The sequence below is a fragment of the Dasypus novemcinctus genome, chromosome 22 (assembly GCF_030445035.2).
Source record: "Dasypus novemcinctus isolate mDasNov1 chromosome 22, mDasNov1.1.hap2, whole genome shotgun sequence".
Classification (NCBI taxonomy): domain Eukaryota; kingdom Metazoa; phylum Chordata; class Mammalia; order Cingulata; family Dasypodidae; genus Dasypus; species Dasypus novemcinctus.
The window spans coordinates 68,937,355-68,956,285 of record NC_080694.1 but is presented as its reverse complement, the minus strand read 5'-3'; the positions used below and the strand labels follow the sequence as shown (position 1 = coordinate 68,956,285).

General features: G+C 40.3%; 1 pseudogene; it reads left to right on the top strand.

The window, feature by feature from the left end:
* The first annotated feature begins 318 nt into the window (after positions 1-318).
* Positions 319-2,565, top strand: LOC101414704 (ankyrin repeat domain-containing protein 46 pseudogene; annotated as a pseudogene).
* Positions 2,566-18,931: the final 16,366 nt, after the last annotated feature.

Here is an 18,931-nt window from a genome sequence, read left to right as displayed (position 1 = left end):
AGATGGCTGCTGATGTCTGCCAGCGTTCAGGCTTCCTGGGTTCCTCTCTTCCTGGGGCTTTCCTCTCTCTGGACTTAGCTGCTCTGTTATTGCAAAGGCAAGCTGTAGACTATGAGGCAAATGGCTTATTTCTCTTCCCAGGGCCTCCTCTTTTTCCTCACAAGCAAGCTCCAGTGTGCTTACTTCTGGGGCTCCAGCTCAAGACTCCAGCATCAAATCTTCAACATCAAAACTCCAACTAACTCCTCTGCTCTGTGGTGGGAAGAGACTCAACATCCTATTGACATGGCCTAATCAAAGCCCTAATCACAATTTATCATGCCCAGGTATAGACCAGTTTACAAGCAGAATCCAATATTTTTGGAATTCATAAACCATATCAAACTGCTACACTGTGTATCTGTGGTATTAAAATTTCATTGAAAGGCCAATAGTGATGAAAAATAGGCGAAAAAATATTGTCTTAATATAAGAGAATGTGCTTCTCCCTATTTGAAAAGATGATTAAAAGAAAGACTCCATTGGACTACATTGATGGACAAGGGCACATCCAACCTCCAGGTCCTGGGAGAGGCATTCATAGTTTTCTAGGTTGGTAACTAAAACATGGTTTCAAAGATGCCTTCACATAATCAGGTTAAAATGCTGGAAACACTCTGACAAACTACAGAGCAGTGTTTTTTCAAGCTTCTATGTGTGTATGAATCACTGGTGGATCTTATTAAAAATGAAGGTTCTGATTCAGTAGGTCTGAAGTGAGGCTTGAGATTCTACATTTCCTACAAGTTCCAAGAGGCTGCTGATGCTGCTGACCCAAAAGGTCAGGAAAATGAGAAGGCTAGGAAGGTCTATCCAGTGCAATCAGGTCAGTCAGGAGGATCAGGAAAACCCCTCCCCAGAGCATTCAGAAGAGCACTGGTGAGCAGCTGTCCTCAGAGGCCAGAGAGGGGGTGGAGGGAGAGGAGATGGAACAGGATCCCAGTTGGAATAGACAGAAAGGCAACTGTGCTTCACCATCAGAGATAAACTGAGAGCAATTACCATTATGCTGCAGGATCTAATGACCCTCAAAATTTTGGCCCCACAGACATCTATAATAATGACTTGTTGATCATATTATGTTTAGCAAATAAGCATTTTGAGTCCTCCTATGAAAAAGCTCTGCACAGGTCCATGAATGGGTGCCTGCTCTCCTATCATTTATGGTAGGAGACCAGATGGAATTTCCTCTCTTTATACCTTCAGTGACACAGATTCAAACACATCCTCCCAGCGCCGCCTCCGCAGCCGCCCCGGGGAACGCCCTGCAGCCACTGCTGCTTCTGCTGCTGCTCCGCGGTGTCGCAGATCCTTGCTCTGGCACATTACTGGATATTTCATTGAACTATCTCAGGAATTCAGAGAAACTGCCAAGTGACCACTGGAAGAAAAAATAAAAGGATCAATTCTTAAGGCATGGTGGTTAGGGCGTCCATCTACCACATGGGAGGTCCGTGGTTCAAACCCCCAGGCTCCTTGACCCGTGTGGAGCTGGCCCATGCGCAGTGCTGATGCGCGCAAGAAGTGCTGTGCCATGCAGGGGTGTCCCCCGCGTAGGAGAGCCCCACGCCCAAGGAGTGCACCCCGGAAGGAGAGCCGCCTAGCGTGAAAGAAAGTGCAGCCTGCCCAGGAATGGCGCTGCCTACAAGGAGAGCTGACACAAGATGACGCAACAAAAAGAAACACAGATTCCCGTGCAGCTGACAACAACAGAAGTGGACAAAGAAGATGCAGCAAATAGACACAGAGAACAGACAACCGGGGGAAGGGAGAGAAATAGATAAATCTTTTTTAAAAAAGTTCTTAAGGCATCGCATATCCCATTCACCATATCAAATCAGAACAATATCGTATGTTTTTGTAAATGACTCTTCTCAGACACATGTGCCCTTGCTACAAGCCTGCATTGATGGAGACTTTAATTATTCCAAACGGCTTTTGGAAAGTGGCTTTGATCCAAATATTCGTGACAGCAGGGGCAGAACAGACTTTCACCTCACAGCAGCCCGAGGAAATGCAGACATCTGCTAGTTGTTGCCTAAATTTGGTGCTGATCTTCTGGCCACAGAATATCAAGGAAACACAGCTCTTCACCTCTGTGGCCATGTGGCTACTATTCAATTCTTAGTTTCTAATGGGCTCGAAACTGATATTTGCAATCATCAAGGGGCTACACCCTTAGTTCTGGCAAAGCGCAGGGGAGTGAATAAAGATGTTATCCGGTTGCTGGAATCTCTGGAAGACCAGGAGGTAAAAGGATTTAACCGAGGAACCCACTGGAAATTGGAGCCCATGCAGACGGCTGAGAGTGAAAGTGCCGTGGAAAGCCATGCTCTCCTCAGTCCCAATCTACAGCAAGGGGAAGGAGTCCTTTCCAGCCTCCGCACCACGTGGCAGGAGTTTGTAGAGGATCTGGGCTTCTGGCGGGTGTTGCTCTTGATCGTTGTCATCGCCTTGCTGTCTCTCGGCATTGCCTACTACGTGAGTGGTGCCCTTCGGGGAAAACCAGCCCAGCTGGTGCATTAAAGGAGCTCATGGGAGAGAGGAGGCCAGTGCCCCTTTCCGGGCTTCTAATATTTGTGTTTAGTTTCTCCTCTTAGTGTACGGTAGTGAGGGCTGTACCTTTTTAAAAAGTTTTTCCTTTTTTTTGGGGGGGGGGGGGGGCGGAGTGTTTTTACTTATTGTAATCCTTTTCGAAGAATAATGTGTTCATTTGAACTATTAATACAAACTGTAGTCCAGCATGCTTCACTCTAAAGCTGTCTCTGACTCAGTCTGACATCTTAAGAAAGGCAACACATTAGTAGTCTTGTTTAATAAAAACATGGAAATGACTAGAGAATAATAAAAGAAGAGGCTAGGAGGCCCTTGCTAGAGAAACTTTACCCTAATATAGGACCAATTAAAATCAAGTGTTCAAAAACAAAAAGTTTTCTTTTAATAATTAGTCTGTGGGGGTGGTAGGTTTTGTTTTGTTTTGTTTTGTTTTGTTTTTGCAAGATCCCTTTTCAAATGTACTCTTTCTGGCAATTGGGGAAGAGAATGGAATACTTATTTCAACTTAAAACTTGAAAAACTTTTATCAACTCCTAAACAGTGGAATAGTATAGTTAGAATCTCTTTGGTTTATTTTGATAATTTTTAAGCCTAGTTACCAAACTAACAAAATTTTTGAAAATAAGCTATATTTTTTTCAAAAACAATTGATTCAACCTTATATTTATTTGTTTTTAAGATTGTTTTCATTTTTTTTTATAAACCACTTTACTTTTTGTTAATATCTGTGAAAAAGAAATTTGAGGTGTTAATTTTTGGTTCACTTTTCAGTTTCTCCTGGCATTTTATTTCAAAGGCATTCTATTCATCAAATATATAAAAAGAAATCCTTTTTCTACTCAAAAGTTAGCAGGGGAAAAAATCTGTGATATTTAACTGTCACTGTAATTCTATAGTACTATTATTTTAGTGAAAAATTCAGTTCTGTAAGCTAGCTGTGTTGTCACAGTTGTATCATAGTTCATAATTATTTCATGTTATGTGCAATCCTTTTTATAGGCCCTTTTAGAATTCTCATAATAATCCCATCCATGTCAGTAATTCTCTGATGGCAAGAACTGATGAGGTATTTCTTAGTTAATAGCGTGAACAATATTGTACTGGGTATTGTAAACTCTTTTTTTTTTTTTTATTTCTCTCCCCTTCCAGCACCCCCCCCCCCCCCCGCCCAGCCCCACTCCAGTTGTCTGTTCTCTGTGTCCATTTGTTGCATGTTGTTCTTTTTTGTCCGCTTCTGTTGTTGTCCGCGGCATGAGAATCTGGGTTTCTTTTTGTTGCATCATCTTGTTGCGTCAGCTCTTCATGTGTGTGGTGCCATTCCTGGGCAGGCTGCACTTTCATTCACTCTGGACGGCTTTCATTATGGGGCACACTCCTTGCGCCTGGGTCTCCCCTACGCGGGGGACACCCCTGTGTGTCACAGCACTCCTTGTGCGCATCAGTACTGCACATGGGCCAGCTCCACACGGGTCAAGGAGGCCCGGGGTTTGAACCGTGGACCTGCCATGTGGTAGACGGATGCCCTAACCACTGGGCCAAGTCCACTCCCCTGTAAACTCTTTATGGATGGTAATATTATGTAAATTGAAATCTGGCCCCCAAACTCAATTATAGCTTTCAGCAGTATGTTTGAAGACCTCTTTTGTTAATGATTCTGTAATGTATAAATCACATTCTTAAGTTATTTATAAAAGAATATGAAGGCTTACAATTATTCATTGGGTGAAGCCAGAACATTATAGTGAAAGAACTAATGGTTTTATTTTTTAGAACAAAGGCATCTATATAAGCTACTACTAATTGAGTTGTTGCTACAGTTAGAAATTATAGTTTAGAATACAATGGTATTTCTAGGTATATGTCTAGTATTGAGCCTTTTTCTTTTATGTGGCTTTATCCTATCTTAAAGAGTTTTCTTAAAATTCCTGATTAACTGGCTGCTGCAGGATCAGCTTGTAGAGCCGTGCTTTTAAGTTAGATAAAAACAAAATAAATCATAATTGTAAGTATAGAAGAAGAAGAAATAAGTGCTGACTTTCGAATGGAGAATGCTGAAACAAAACTTAAATTCAAGGCATTCAGAATGAAAACTTTGGAATTAGCTTTACATTGTTGGAAAATCTAAACAGATGCAGAATTGGTCAATATATGTGTAAATATATTGCATTTTTAAAAGTTTTAAGATTAATGTTTCCTTTTAAGTACTGATCTTTTTATTCCATTCTCTACTCAATAATGACACTAATAAATGTGTTTATAAATTCCTTTAAAAAAACTCATCCTGATTAAATGAGAACTCATCCAAAATAAGATCTTCAAAGACCCTATTCACAAATAGAACACACCAAATTTATAATAATCACGCCATCTTCAAAAGGTTCTAATTATAAATGGGTCCATGCCCACAGAACATGGATTAAGATGTGAACTTGTGTTTTGTGGGGGACAGAACTCAATCCCCAACAATATGAGATTAAGCCCCAAGCAGGGAAACAGATGTGACTCAAGCAGTTGAGTTCCCACCTAACGCATAAGAAGTCACATATTTGGTTCCCAGTACCTGCTAAAGAAGACGGGCTGACCTGACAGGATGACATGGTGAGCTGTTGCAACTAAGAGACACACCAAGGAAACAATGAGAGACACAACAGGCAGGGAATGGAGGTGGCAGTAAGTGCAATAAACAAGGGGAGGAAAAATAAATAAATATATTTTTCAAAAATACCCCAAGCAGGTCCCAAAGTCACAAGTGAACTACAAAAGCAGGTGGGCCAAAATATCCAGTGCCTGCCTCTAAAGCTTTGGCAACTATCGCACAGACCAACATTTAGCCTCATGAATTGTTCTTTATGACTACTTAGTGGAAAAGAAAAATTCACAGACCATATATATATGGATGGATCTTTACAGTAGGCTGACACCACCCAAAAACAAATGACCACTGCTGGACAATTCTGCTCAAGAATATCGCTGAAACACAGTAGCTAGATAGCCAGAGGTAGAGTTCTATACCAATCCATGGGTGGTGGCTAATGGATGATCAGAGAGTCAGAGATGTGGAAAGAACAAAATTGGAAAATTGGTGAAAAGGGAGTCCAGGAGGAGGTGGAAAGATTGACTTCTCAGAATGGGCATTTTTGTGTGAAAATAGTCACATATTATAAATACCCTTCAGAGCACAATTGCCATCAAACAGAATCGCTGTAAACGAAGGGTCTGTAGGTGTCAGTCAATCTCTCTCCTCAGACATGAGTCCATTTCCAATGGATACTTGTGCCAATTAGCCATGTGTGGAAGCTGGAAGGGGTTGAACAGCACAGTTCTCTGGTCACTAAAACTGACTGGCTGCCACCACTGCCACTTGCCTGTCCTGGCAAAGCAGAGATGGGCACCGAGCTTGTGATATGGTGGTGAGTTGGTACACTGGACCTTCCAAACAGAATGGAAGAATATAACTCTGCCTTTTATAAAAAGCAGATTACCACCCAAAACATCTAAGAGCTATGAATCAATAAAATAAATCCACTTTAATTCTATATGGCAGTTTGAGATTATTTATGAATTCCAAAAAGAGAGATAGTAGTTGTAAAGTGGTCTGTTCTTCTTGCCGTGATAACACTTTGATTGTATCAGATTCAGCTGAGATGTCTGAATATATTATGTTAAGATTAGGGCTTTGACATCTATAGGAACTTGTAATAGGAAATGGCTTCATGGGTTTCACACCCAAAGCATGAGCAACAAAAGAACAAATAGATAAATGGGACCTCCTCAAAATTAAAACCTTTTACACCTCAAAGGAGCATGTCAAGAAAGTGAAAAGACAGCCTACTCAATGGGAGAAAATACTTGGTAAACATATATCTGATAGATGACTAATATCCTGCATATATAAGAAATCCTATATCTTGAAAATAAAAAGACAAACAAACCATTTTAAAAATGGGCAGGAGATTTGAACAGACACTTCTCCAAAGAAGAAATACAAATGGCTAAAAATCACATGAAAAGATGCTCAAAATCACTAGCTGTCAGGGAAATGCAAATCAAAACTACAATAAGATACCATCTTTCTCCCATTAGAGTGGTGGCTGTTTAAAAAACAAAAGACTACAAGTGTTAGAGAGGATGTGGAGGAATAGAAACACTCAATCACTGCTGGCGGGAATGCAGAAGGATCCAGCCATTCTGGAGGACATTTTGGCGGTTCCTTAAAAAACTAGCTATAGATTTGCCATATGACCCGGCAATTCCACTGCTGGGTATATACCCAGAAGAACTGAAAACAAGGACACAAACTGACATATGTACACCACTGTTCATAGCAAAATTATTCACTATTGCCAAAAGTTGGAACCAACCCAAATGCCCATCAATGGATGAATGGATAAACAAAATGTGGCATATATATACAATGGAGTACTACTCAGCTGTAAGAAGGAATACAGTACAAACACATGGGATAACATGGATGAATCTTGAGGACCTTATGTTGAGTGCAGCAAGGCAGGCACTGAAGGACAAATACTACATGACCTCTCTGATATGAAATAGACCAAGTTGTCTCAGAGAGCTGGAGACTGGAGGATAGGCTTACAGGGAACTGGGGTGGGGGGGGAGAGGAAGGTTTTGAGCTGATGCCTACATGGGTGAAATCTATGATAAAGTGGAGGTAAGTAGTTGTACAGGACAGGGAAGGGATAAGACAGGGGCATAGGGATGCTATTGGGTGGGGTTTTGCAGGCTTGAGGGGGGCTAGGGTTGGGAGGATGGGTCAGATGGCCCAAGGAATTGGGGGGAGGGTTGGGGGGAACAGGGGAACATGGGAGATTGTTGGGTATGTGCTTAAAGCTATAATGTTAAGAAAACTCTTTAGAAAATATAATAAGGAAGGATTACCTGTTTAAGGTGCTTAACAGGGGCAGGCTTCTAGGGAGTATGTAAGTGCTCATCTTGTCATAGTGTGTTATATCATTGGGTGGAGATCCATACAGTGAGTGGGAAGGGGTACCCACATCCTGGAGAGGCCTGATGTTCTCAAACAGAGGGAACTGTGTCTCTCAAGAGAATTGGTGGCTCCCGATAGGGGAGGACAGTCTAGTATGTCAAGCCCTCAGCATTGTTGCAAGTGTCTGTGAATCTGGTCCTTCAAGTAGTGAAGCTTGGTTGTCACTGTGGGCTCTGATGGGAGTGGGAGGGAGGGATAGAATAGATGGAAGCAGGGTAACTGGGGGGCAATGGAAGTGTTTTCCAAGATTCTGCAATAATGGATATAGGACAGGTTAAATTTTACCAAAAATGTATAAAAGTCTATACGCTAAAATGTAAACCATAATGTAAACCATAGTGTAACTAAAAATTTAGAAAATTGTACAGTCTAAAATATAAACCACAATGTAAACCAAAGTGGAACCACATTTGATAGCTGTTTCAATATCTGTTACATCAGCTGTAGCAAATATAACATGAACGTGTAAATAGATCAATGCTGGGGAAGGGGGAAAAGGATTTGATGTTGGATATATGGGAGTCCCCTATATTGTATATGTGACTTTACTGTGATCTAAAACTTTTTTGAAGACAAAATTAAAAATTAGAAGGAAAAAAAGGATGTAGACACTGAGGAAGAAATGAAAGAAATTGCCTTGCCACTGTACATACAGGGCAACATCTATTACAGTGATGAAAGGCAAAACATCAAAAACAAAGTTTTATGATATTTTTCATTTTTTAATAACCCAATTTATTTTTACTTTATTTTAGTTTTTCTAAATTAGTGTTTTCTATTTCTAATCTTTAAACCTATCATTACTATTTCATTTTCCTATTAATTGAATTTAGTAATACATTACTCTTCATTTTTGAAGAAATTTTGGACCACAGAAGGGTTCAACTATGGCAGGGGAAGAATGCTGGTGTGGGGTGCTAATGATGGGGGACACATGGTTGGGAAGGAGTTCTCCAGAGCATGTATATAGGGTATATAAAAACGTTCAGATATTTGTTGGGTATTTTCATAGTAGTTATAGTTACAAATGACAACTGAGGAGATGTTGAGTGCCTAGCCAGGGGTGCTCTGTCACATTCCCCAATGGAACAGCAACAATCCCCCAAGTGCAAGGGCAAAGACCATTGAAGCAGGATGGTCCAATCATGAGCCCTTGATACTGATGAGTATGCTTATGAGCCTGTGTGCCTGAAATTTTAACTAGACCTAGAGCTGCAGGATGCCTAAGAGTTACCTCCTGAGAGCCTCCATGTTGCTCAAATGTGGCCACTCTCTAAGCCAAACTCAGCATGTAAATGTATTACCTTCCCCCCCAGCATGGGACATGACTCCCAAGGAAGAGCCTCCCTGGCACTGAGGGATTACTACCAATCACTAACTGGTGATGCAACTAGAAAAAGGCCTTGAATAAAAAGGGGAAATGGTAAAGACAAATAAGATTATATGGCTAAGACTCATCGAAAAAGAGTCAGGAGGTCATCAGAGGGGTTGTGCTCACACACACCTCAGCAGGATCCCAGAGACAGCCAAAGTAGATACAACCCCAGGTACTGGTGCTCCTGAGATGTCCAGAGACACACAGGTTCTGCAGTCATGGCAGATAGCTCTGGAGTTCAGCACCTTGTCAGTGGGCCCTACTTTGGAATTTGTGTTCCTGAGTGTAATGAAGATGAACTCAGATGTGAACTTTCTACACATGCCTCTTCAGTCACTTACATGGAACCTGTAGTTGGCACTGGGGTTGATGTATACTAAGGAGACTTGAATCTCTGGACTTGCCATGTGCCAGCTGGGCCCTGAGCCTCAGCTGAGTTGCAGCTTGCACTCCCTGGTTTGTTGGACTTGCACAGGTCTGCTAACAGGAAGTGAAGATGGTCAACCACCACACTGGGGAAACAAGAGTGCCTACAACTACAAGCAGAATTATCCATCAGCCATGTGGGATCTAAGTCCCCTCTCAATTTAAAGTCGGAGTGGACATCACCATCCTAGGGTCCACAGGATGGAGGAATAAAATATGTATTAGAGTGGACTTACTGGTATTCTACTAAACCATTATTTTGATTCTAGCAATGGAAGAAATTACATCATTGATGTGGAGACAGTGGCCACAGTAGTTGCTGAGGGCAGGGAGAGGGAAGAAGAGATGGGATGTGGGGGCATTTTTGGGACTTGATGTTTTCCTAAATGATATTGCAGGGACAGATGCTGGACATTATATGTCCTGCCATAGCCCACTGAGTGGGCTGGGGGAGAGTATAAACTACAATGTAAGCTATAATCCATGAGGTGCAGCAGTGCTCCTAAATGAATTTACTAAATGCAATAAATGTGCCACAACGATGAAAGAGGTTGTTGATGTGGAAGGACTGGGGAGGTGTGGAGTATATGGGAACCTCTTATTTTTTTTAATGTAACATTTTTTGTGATCTATGTATCTTTTTGTTGTTGTTGTTTTGTTTTTTATTTTTTTTGTTTTTTTTTATTTTTTTGTGTGTACCACCTTTTATTTTTTATTTTTTGTTTGTTTTCTTTTTTTATTATTTATTTATTATTATTTTTTAATTACATTAAAAAAAATATGAGGTCCCATTCAACCCCACCACCCCCGCCCCCCACTCCCCCCACAGCAACACTCTCTCCCATCATCATGACACATCCATTGCACCTGGTAAGTTCATCTCTGAGCATCACTGTATCTTTAAAAAAAAAAAAAAAGACAATTAAAAATAAATAAATAAAACCAAAGAAAAAAATTAGGGCTTTGATTCAACCATACCATTAGAGTGACTTAGCATTGAGTCCCTGCCCCCATGGTGGACTGGTAAAACAGCCTCTCACACAGAAGTAAACACACAGAGAAGATATGAAGAAGAAAGACAGGAAAGACCCCAGAAGGAGAGATGAACCTGATAGTCTACAGCTGACCTTGTGAAGAGAAGAGAACAGTTGAGCCTGAAAAGAAATGAGCCCCAGGGAGAGCAATGAGACTTATGCCAGCCTACAGCTGTGACCAGAAGAAGCTGGGACCACAGAGCCTTAAGAGGAAGAGGGCTGGCTGACCCTTCACAGATACTGCCTGCCATCTTGCTCAACATGTGTCAACAGACTTTGGGTGGAAAGTACCTTTTACAATACCTTGAGCTGAACTCTTTAGGGCCTTGTGTCTGTAAGCTTCTAACTCCAATAAATACTTTTTATAACAATCAACAGATTTCTGGTATTTTGCATCAGCACACTTTTTGGCTGTCTAATACATTCTACAAATGCAAAATTATATGAAAATATTTCCAATGTCAGTAATAACCAGAAAAATTCAAATTAAAACAATCACGGGACTTCCAGGAAGATGGAGGACTAGAAAAACACAGGACTCTCTTCTCCTCCAGAAAAATAGCTAGAGGATAGGCTGAAACAGCCTAGAAATAGATCTTCCAGGGCTTAGGACACCAGGCAAAGGGTGAACACTGCCCAGAGGAGAGAGGGACAAAAGAGGAAAATTGCAACTACAGAACTGTGAGTTGAAACCGGCAGCTGCTGCTACCTGCACCCTCCCCAATACTAAAGAGATTTTTAAATTCTCAGGCCTCTGGACCTGCCACTGCAGATAAACAGGGCTCCAGGGATCCACTTCCCCAGGAAAAGGGAAAGAGAGGAACACAGCCTAAGGCTGACTTGCATTTTTTTTTTCTTTTTTTTTTTTTTTTGTATTTTTTAAAATTAAATTGTCTTTTTTTTTTTAAGATACATAGACCACAAAAAAAAAATGTTACATTAAAAAATATAAGAGGTTCCCATATAACCCACACCCCACCCCACCCCGACTCCTCCCACATGGACAACCCCTTTCATCATTGTGGCACATTCATTGCATTTGGTAAATACATTTTGGAGCGCTGCTGCACCACATAGATTATAGTTTACATTGTAGTTTACCCTCTCCCCCAGTACATTCAGTGGTTATGGCAGGATACATAATGTCCAGCATCTGTCCCTGCAATATTATTTAGGACAACTCCAGGTTCCGAAAATGCCTTCACATCATATCTCTTCTTCCCTCTCCCTGCCCTCAGCAACTACTGTGGCCACTTCCTCCACATCAATTCTACAATCTCTTCCATTGAGAATCACAATAGTTCTATAGTACAATACCAGTAAGTCCACTCTAATCCATATTTTATTCCTCCATCCTGTGGGCTCTGGGATGGTGATGACCACTCCACCTCTAAATTGAGAGGGGCCTTAGATCCCACACGGTTGATGGATATGATTCTCCTGCTTGCAGTTGTAGGCACTCTTGTTTCCCCGGTGTGGTGGTTGACCATCTTCACCTTCCTGTTAGCAGACCTGTGCAAGTCCAACAAACCAGAGATTGGGAGCTGCAACTCAGCTGAGGCTCAGGGCCCAGCTGTCACATGGCCAGTACAGAGATTCAAGTCTCCTGAGTATACACCAACCCCAGCGCCAACCACAGGTTCCATATAAGTGACTGAAGAGGCATGTGTAGAAAGTTCACATCTGAGTCCAACTCCATCACACTCAGGAACACAAATTCCAAAGTAAGCCCCACTGACAAGGCACTGAACTCCAGAACTATCTGCCATGACCACAGAACCTGTGGGTCTCTGTAGAGCTCAGGAGCACCAGTACCTGGGGTTGTATCCACTTTGGCTGTCTCTGGGATCCTGCTAAGGCGTGCATAAGTGTGACTCCTCTGATGACCTCCTGAATCTTTTTTGAAGATTCTTAGCCATATATACTCATTTGTCTTTACAATTTCCCCCTTTTATTCAAGGTCTTTTTCTCCAATTTGACTGGGCTTTTGACCCACAAATTTGGTCTGCTGTGTCCTAGGAGCCCTTCCAGGCCGGGTGGGGCTTGGCCATTGTTTTCCTTGGAGCCAGTAAGGGGCTAAAGATATATGACCCTCCCAAGCTCCTTGTCTGCTAACCCCAACTGACTGTTGAGGGCTCAGGGAGGAGTGAAAGTACTTAGTAGCCAGGAAAAGGGAGGGGGCTGCCAGAGAAGACCGGAGAACTGTCACCGAGGAAGTTTGAATTACAAGGCTCTTAGCTTCAGACAGGAAGCTCTGTCATGCTGCTGTCTTCTCATCTGGGTTGCAACAAATACACTCCAACCAGGCATTGAACTGAAAGCTGTCAAACATCGCCATCTGCTGGAAATGAAGGATGTGCACGTGAGAAAATTTTAAAAAGAGAGGCTTTTTCTGCCCTTTATAGCCTCCCTCCCCAAGGCCCTAGTAAGCCAGTGTGCAACCAATTACTGGGTCCAGAGCCCAGTTTTGGGCAACTAACAGGGACAATCCTAACAATCCAGGTCGAGCCAAGAACCAAAAAGCAGTGGTAACACACAGCCTCCCACCACTAAATCCCTACAGAAAAGAAATTGAGCATCTGAGTAAATTACATCCTAATCAGATACCTAGATATCAGCAAAAAATTAAGAGCCCTACTAAGAAATGGAAGACATGGCCCAGGGAATGGAATATATCAAAGCCCCAGAAGAGATATAGGATTTGAGAGAACTAATTAGCAAGATGTGCACAAATTTCCAAAATCAAATTAAGGAGTTGAAACACAATATAGTTAAGCGATAAATGACATTAAGAAGACATTGAGTGAGTGCAAAGATGAACTTAAAATTCTGAACAGACAAGTAACAGAGCTCACAGGAATGAAAGGCACAATAGGTGAGATCAAAACCACATTAAAGGACATGACACCTGGGGATGAGCCTCCCAGGCACCGAGGGATCACTATCAACTACCAGCTGAAGATGCAACTGGAAAATGACCTTGAATTGAAGGTTCGATGCGGATCAGCAGAATATCCCTGTCTACATATAATAACATGACTTTAAAATGCTGTTTGACCTAATGTAAGGGGGAAAAGGAAAGGAGAAATGAGTTTATATGGCTACGAGTCTCTAAAAAAGAATCTGGAGGCTGTCAGAAGGATTGCCCTTATGCACAACTGAGCAGAGTCTAAGAGACAGATAAAGTAGATACAATCCTCAGGTATTGGTTCCTTGGAGGGCTAAAGAGACCCACGGGTTCTATGGTCATGGCAGAAGGGGTTCACTGCCATGTCAGATGGCCCTTCTTTGGAGCTGGTGTTTCTGCGTGATGAAACTGGACTCAGATGGGATCTCTTTTCATAAGACTTTCATGCTACTTTACTGGAATTGTAGTTGGTGTTGGAGTTTAAGATATAATTAGGGGATTTGAATCTCTGGACTGACAATATGATAGCCAGGCCCTGAGCCTCAACAGACTCCAGCTCCTACAATCGGATTTATTGGTCTCACCTCACTCAGCTAAGATGGAGTTGAAGAAGGACAACCACCACACCACGAAGCCTAGAGAGCCTACAACTGAAAGCAGGAGGATTGCATCCAGTATCCATGTGGAATCTGAACCTCCTCTTGACATAGAGGTGCAATGGACACAACCAATCCAAGGTCCACAGAGAAAAGGTGGCATTGGAGTGGGAAAAGTGGACATGGTGGCTGATGGGTATGGGGAATGGCAGGAAGAGATGAGATGTGGAGGCGCCTTTGGGACTTGGGGTTGCCCTGGATGGTGCTTCAGGGGCAATCACCGGACATTGTAAATCCACCCAGGGCCCACTGGATGGAATGGGGGAGAGTATGGGCCATGAGGTGCAGAGATGCCCAGAGATGTACTTACCAAATGCAATGGATGTGTCATGATGATGGGAGTGAATGTTGCTGGGGGGGAGTGGTGGGGTGGGGGTGGTGGGGTTGAATGGGACCTCATTTTTTTTAATGTAATATTTTTACAAAATAAATAAAAATAAATAAAAATAAAAAATAAAAATAAAACCACATTAAAGGCATACAACAGGAGACTCAAAATGATAGAAGAAAGAATAAGTGATACCAAATACAGAACAGCTAAAATTGAAGAGAGAAAAGAATGGGAAAAAATGAACAGGGGCTCAGAGAGTTGAATGACAACATGAAATACAACAACATACATGTCATGGGAATTCCAGAAGGAGAAAAGAAGGAGAAAGGGGAAGAGTATTTGAGGAAATAAAAGCTGAAAATTTCCCAACTCTCATGGAAGAAATGAACTTACATGTCCAAGAAGCACACCCTAGCCCAATCAGAATAAATCTGAATAGACCTACTCCAAGACACATACTACTCAGAATGTCAAAAGTCAAAGATAAAGGGAAGCAAATCATCATGTACAAGGGATGTCCAATAAGACTTAGCACAGATTTCTCTTCTAAACCATGGAGGTGAGAAGACAGTGGTATAATACAATTAGGATACCAAAAGAGAAAGACTGCCAGCCAAGAATTCTTTATCCAGCAAAATTATCCTTCAAATATGAAGGTGAGTATAAAAAAGTCACAAACAAACAGAAACAAAAGAGTTTACAAAAGAATCTGCCTTTGCAGGAAATATTAAAGAAATCCTCAGAACCTGAAATTAAAAGAAAGGCAAGAGAGGCCTGGAGGAGAGGATAGAAGGAAAAATAAGAGAAAGGATAACCAAAAGAGTAAAAAGACAGACAAAAATATGATACAACATAAGAAAACCAAAGAATAAAATGGTGTAGGTAAATAATGCATTTACAGTAATATCATTGAGTGTGAATGGATAAAACTCCCCAATCAAAGATACAGGCTGATAGAATGGATAAAAAAAAAAAAAACATGAGCCATCTGTATGCTGGTTATGAGAAACTCATTTTAGACCCAGGGATACAAACTGAATGAAAGTGAAAGGTTGAAAAAGGTACTCCATGCAAATAGTAACCAAAAAAGAGCAGGGGTAGCTATAATAATATCAGACAAAACAGTCTTTAAATGCAAAAAAAAAAGTTATAAGCAATACAGAAGGACATTATATATTAATACATGGGACAACCCACCAAGAAGATATAACAGTCACAAATATCTATGCACCTAACCAGGGTGCCACAAAATATGAGACAAACTCCAGCAAAACCGAAGGGAGAAATAGACATGTCTACAATAATCATTGGAGACTTCAACACTCTACTCACATATAGTTATATTAGATATAACAATTAGACAGAAGATCAACAAAGAAACAGAGAACTTGAACAATATGATAAATGAGTTAGACCTAACAGACATATACAGAACACTGAATCCAAACTCAGCAGGTTATACACTCTTCTCAAGTGCCCATGGATCTTTCTCCAGGATAGACCACATGTTAGGGCACAATGCAGTTCTCAATAAATGTAAAAAGACAGAAATTATACAAAGCACCTTCTCAGATCATAATGGAATGAAACTGGAAATCAATAATAGGAAAAAAGTAAATTCGCAAATGCATGGAGGCTGAACAACACACTCCTAAATAATCTGTGTGTCAGAGAAGAAATTGCAAGTGTAATCAGTAAATATATTGAGGCAAATGAAAATGAGAACACAACTTATCAAAACATATGGTATACAGGGACGGCAGTCTTGAGGGGGAAATTTATAGCCCTAAATGCCTATATTAAAAAAGAAGAAAAAGCTAAACTGAAAGAAGCAACTGAACTAGAGAAGCTAGAAAAAGGACAGCAAACCAATCCCAAAGCAAGCAGAAGGAAATAAATAATAAAAATTAGAGCAGAAATAAAAGAAATTGAGAATTTAAAAAAATAGAGAAAATCAACAAAACCAAAAGTTGGTTCTTTGAGAAGATCAATAAACTTAACAAGCCCCTAGCTAGACTAACAAATGAGAGAGAGAGAGAGAGAAGATACAAATAAATATAATCAGAAATGAATGGGGAAAGTTACAACTGACTCCACAGAAATAAAAAGGATCATAAGAGAATATTATGAGAAACTGTATGCCAACAAACTAGACAACCTAGATGAAATGGACAAATTCCTAGAAATACACAAACAACCTACACTGATGCTACAAGAAATACAAGAACTTAACAAATCAATCACACTTAAAGAGATTGAATCTTTTATTAAAAATATCCCAGCAAAAAAGAGTCCAGGACCAGATGACTTCACAGGTGAATTCTACCACACATTTCAAAAAGAATTGACACCAATCCTGTTTAAACTCTTCCAAAAAATTGAAGAGGAGGGGAAATTACCCAACACATTTTATGAAGCCAACATGACCCTAATTCTAAAGCCAGATAAAGATACTAAAAGAAAAGAAAATTACAGACCAGTCTTTCTAATGAACATAGATGCAAAACTTCTCAACAAAATATTTGCAAATAGAATCTAACAGCATAGCAAAAGACTTATACATCACAACCAAGTGGGAGTTATTCCTGGTATGCAAGGGTGGTTCAACATAAAAAGCAATCGGTAATAATATACCATATTAATAAGTTGAAGGGAAAAACCACATGATCATCTCAATCAATGCAGAAAAGGCATTTGACAAAATCCAGCATTCTTTTTTGATAAAAACCCTTCAAATGATAGAAATAGAAGGAAAATCCCTCAATCTAATAAAAGGCATATATGAAAAATCCACAGCCAACATTGTACTCATTGGGGAGAAGTTGAAAGCTTTCCCTCTAAGATAGGGAACAAGACAAAGATGCCCTCTGTCACCACTGTTATTCAATCTTGTACTAGAAGTTCTAGCTAGGGCAATTACATAAGAAAAAAAATTAAATGCATCCAGATAGAAAAAGAGGAAGTAAAACTCACTGTTTGCAGATAACATGATCCTGTGTTTAGAAAATCCTGAAGTATCCACAACAAAGCTACTTAAACTAATAAGTACTTCAGCAAAATAGCAGGGTACAAGATCAACATGCAAAAATCAGTAATGTTTTTTGTACACTAGTACTGAAAAATCTGAGGAGGAAATAAGGAGGGAAATTCCTTTTACAATAGCAACAAAAAGACTCAAATAACTATGAATTAATTTAACCAAGGAAGTACAGGGCCTATTTGCAGGAAACAAAGCTAAAAGAAATTTTAAAAGACCTAAACTAATGGAAAGACATTCCATGTTTATGGATTGGAAGAATAAATATTGTGAAGATGTCAATCTTATACAAACTGATTTATAGATTCAATGCAATACTAATCAAAATTTCAAGAGCCTACTTTACAGAATTAGACAAGGTAATTACCAAATTCATTTGGAAGTGAATGTGCACCTGAATAACCAAAAGCATTCTAAAAAAGAAGAGCGACATGGGAGGAATTTCACTGCCTTACCTTGAAACATATTACAAAGCTATAGTGGTCAATACAGCATGGTACTATCATAAAGATAGACACATCAATCAGTAGAATAGAATTGAGAATCCAGAAATAAACCCTTGCCTATAAGATCAATTGGTTTTTGACAAACCTACTAAGCCCATGTTAACAGGACAAAACAGTCTCTTCAACAAATGTTGCTTGGAGAACTGGATATCTATAACCAAAAGAACCAAAGAGAACTCCTATATCACTCCCTGTACAAGAATCAACTCAAAATGGATCAAAGATCTATATATAAAAGCCAGGACAATAAAACTACTAGAAGAAAATGTAGGGAAACATCTTAAAGACATAGTGGTAGGTGGTAGTTTCTTGGACCTTACATCCAAAACCCAACAAAACAAAAGAAAAAAACAGATAAATGGGACCTCCTCAAAATTAAACACTTTTGTACCTCCCAGAACTTTGTCAAAAGCATGGGAAGGCAGCCAACTCATTTGGAGAAAATCTTTGGAAATCACGTCAGATAAGGGTTTAATATCCAGGATATAAAAAGAGATGCTACAACTCAACAATAAAAAGACAAATGACCCAATTTTTTTAAATGGGCAAAAGACTTGAATAGACATTTGTCCAAAAAAGAAATACTAATGGAAAACACACACACACACACACACACACAAGAAAAACAAGAAAAAATGTTTGACATCTCTAATGATTAGGGAAATGCAAATGAAAACTACAGTAAGATATTGTTTCACACCTATCAGAATGGCCGCTATTAAAAAGACAGAACTAGAAGTGTTGGAGAGGATGTGAAGAGACAGGGATATTTATTCACTATTGGTGGAAATGCAGAATGGTACAGCCACTGTGGAGAAATGTTTGGCATCCCTCGAGAAGCTTAATAAAGACTTGCCACATGACCCTGCAATACCACTACTGGGTATACACCCAGAAGATCTGAGAGCAGTGACACAAACAGACACCTGCACACCAATGTTCATAGTGGCATTATTCATGATTGCCAAAAGTTGGAAACAACCCAGGTGTCCATCAAATGATGACTAGATAAACAAACTGTGGTGTATTCACAAGAAGGAATATTGTGCAGCTGT